At 38.2% G+C, this 3,085-nt stretch overlaps 1 protein-coding gene across 2 annotated transcripts in view; it reads left to right on the top strand.

Annotated features, from left to right (window-relative positions):
* LOC143288444 (sodium/glucose cotransporter 4-like) overlaps window positions 1-2,483 on the top strand; it is an 89,819-nt gene extending 87,336 nt beyond the window's left edge. For both annotated transcript variants that reach the window (XM_076596932.1, XM_076596933.1), the window contains exon 14: window positions 1-2,483. This exon is cut by the window's left edge and continues 1,720 nt beyond it. The gene's annotated coding sequence lies outside the window, so the exon portion shown is untranslated.
* The last annotated feature ends 602 nt before the right edge of the window (window positions 2,484-3,085 follow it).

Below are 3,085 nucleotides of genomic sequence, written 5' to 3'. Positions count from 1 at the left end.
AAAAAAATGGAAGGAAATTACTTTCATTTATTTTGGTACTTGAGTGTGGGAGAGGAAAAAGAGAAAGGGGGGCTCATTGGAATCAGACTGGCTTTGTTTTACAGTCTAATTTCATTTTGTTTTGTTTTTATGATTGCTGCGGTAAATGTTTTGTTCAGTAGACAGATAACCACTCATTTCTAAGCTTTTGGTTTAACAACAGTGATCCCGTTCCTTAGGTGTTGCTGTTGTTGTTTAACTCATTCGTAATGCACTCAACGTATTGCGCTAAACATGCGAATGAAAACAAGCCAGTGGGGAAAACATGCAGTGAAGATGTATGTAAAATGAGAAACTGGTGTCTGTGTCAGATTTTTATCAGAAAGCAAGTTCAGTCGTTGAAGCTAATATCGCGAAAGAAAACGGGAATAGACAGATAGAGAGCAAAATGTCAAGTGGTGAAGGGGAAGACAGGGATAAACTATGGGTTTATAACTAAGGAATGAGGGCAGTATCGTGCTGGTGTATATAGTTATGATGACCTCAGGAACTGCGCCAAACGTGACATGTAAAGCTCTGTCTCTCTGTCTCTCTCTTTCTTTCTCTCTCTCCCTCTCTCCCCCTCTCTCTCTAATCGAGAACAGTGTAACAGGAGGACTATGACAGACAAGTGCCTTATTATTTTCTCCACAGAACGGGATATCAGTGTTATTGATAGGTTTTCTGCCACGTTGCAAGACCGTCACGGGCCAGTACTGAGCATTTCAATCAACGAAACAAGAGCTCAGTGTGAATGTTATTTCGGTTTCCTTCCCAGTTTTGTACTCCCCTCAGCGTTAAGTGGCTTATCTATGTCCATTTCGCCAGAGATTATTAGCTTAATTCATACTTCATATTCTGCATTTGTGTGTATGCATCTCTCTCTTTTTCTCTCTCCCTCTCCCTCTCTCTCTCTCTCTCTCTCTCTCTCTCTCTCTCTCTCTCTCTCTCAGTAATATGCTTGTAGTATGATAACTTTTGTTTGAGTTTTTCTCCCCTATTTTTGTTCGATTTTGATCGCATTGAAATAATATCTTGACTATCAAGTGTGTTTTTCACTACCAAGTATATTATTACGCTGGTCATCCGTATAGACATCAACTACTATAATTGTTCATACCCAGGCTTTATTTACATATGAGGCATACACATACACTCTGTAAATGAATGTTTCCATTAAGTATCAGGAGGTAAAAGGGAATACTTCATAGTTCAGTCGCACGACTTGAAGAAATTTGTTTTTGTTTTCTTTTACTTTGCATTCTGATTGAAAACACAAAAGACACTGAGTAACAAACAAGAAAGAAAGAAAGAAAGAAATATATGTGAGTAAATAAAGATTGATAAATAAAGGCATTATGATCATATAAATAATCAGTCAATTGTTATCATTTAGGTGTTGTACTTCTGATCAAGTTATCAGCACTGATCAGAAGGTAGGTTTCGGCAAGATATTGTATCCTTGGGGAAAAACACGTTACTCCGATTTTCCTCACGCCACCCAGGTATAAACGGGTATCTGACTTCGGTCGGGAAATGTTCAGGTTGCAGAAGAAGAGGATTGGGCCTGACTTACCTATGCCGAGTCCTTGACAATGTGAACATGAATTCACTACCCCAACGGTTGAAAAAAGCCATTGGACCTTTGGAACCTTTGAAAACAATTCTGTGTGCGACTGAAACAAAATCGTCAATGCTGGTATACTTGGGAGGCAGTTCGTTGACACAACATTCCAAAAATGTTATATTACATAATTATGTAAGAGATTGGCGATGCTTCATGTATATTTTATTCATTACCTTTGACTTTTTTAACTGTAATATCCGAAATTATTAAACAGATTATACAATTTGTGCTTTGTGATCTTTTGGACTAAAGTCTGATGCGATATTTTTTTCTGCCTTTAGATAAGCGTTTATTCTTCTTCTTGTTGTTGGGTTTTTTTTTGTGTGTGTGTGTGTGTGTTTTTGTTTTGTTTGTTTGTTTGTTTGTTGTTGTTTTTGGGGGTTTTTTTGGGTTTTTTTTTAAATGGGTCTGAGAGAGAGAGAGATTATAATCTGTCAGTTATCAAACTGGTTGTGAAAAGTTCTTATTGTGAAAATTATTAATTTCAAGAATAATTGTGGCAGGCGAAGTGTAATTACATTCCTTTTTATGTGGGGATGGCGGGTGGGGTGGGGGGGTTCTTCCCATTGCCAGATTTTGTTTCACTTTTGCCTTCTTTCTTTCTTTAATGCTTGCTTGCTTTCTTCATCCATTCCTCCCCATTTTCTGCATTCTTCCATCCCTGGTTTCTGCCTTGGGCCCATTCAGGTTGAACTGCATTGCAAAGTGGTGTCAGCACTTTGTCCCACCATATATTCATGTATTTGTTGGGAGAGTTTTTAATCAGCATACTTATTTTTTATACTGCGCTTTTTTGTTGTGTACCATTGTACTTCAAATACAGTTTGGATTTCCCTGGCGTCAGTATATTGAGAAAGTGTGTGGGGATACTTGTGGTGCTTTCTCTTTTTCTTCCGTCCTTCACTGCATAACCACAGATACGTGTTCTTTCTGTATATATATATATATATATACACACACACACACCTCTCTCTTTGCAAAAAGACAGCCCAGAAAACCCATCAGCTATCCAAAATCAAACATTTCCTTGACCTTCATTCACGGAAATTATTTTTTCAAGCACATATCCAGTCTACAATAGATTATGTATGAACACTATGGGATTCCGCAAGTGCAAACACCATGAACCCATTACAGAATCTTCATAAAACGGGGGCTCAAGCTGGTACTCCTTAAAAAGACTTCCCTTTTAGACTCAGACTATGACCAAGCGAATATTCTCCAACTGATCCGTAGATTAGAGTACAATAAAGGAATCATGATGCAAAAGATTATGACAGGTAATGCACCACCAACATTAATAGACAAATTTTCTGTGAGTTCATCAAGAAATCCCCCCAAGGTCCTAATCCCAATTCCAAGAATTGACTCGTTCAAATCCAGTCTGGGCTACTCGGGCGCCACCCTATGGAACTCACTCCCAGAAACAATTAAACAACA

Source organism: Babylonia areolata, chromosome 12 (genome assembly GCF_041734735.1).
Source record: "Babylonia areolata isolate BAREFJ2019XMU chromosome 12, ASM4173473v1, whole genome shotgun sequence".
In the NCBI taxonomy this organism is placed as follows: Eukaryota; Metazoa; Mollusca; class Gastropoda; order Neogastropoda; family Buccinidae; genus Babylonia; species Babylonia areolata.
This window is presented reverse-complemented; position numbering and strand designations above follow the sequence as displayed.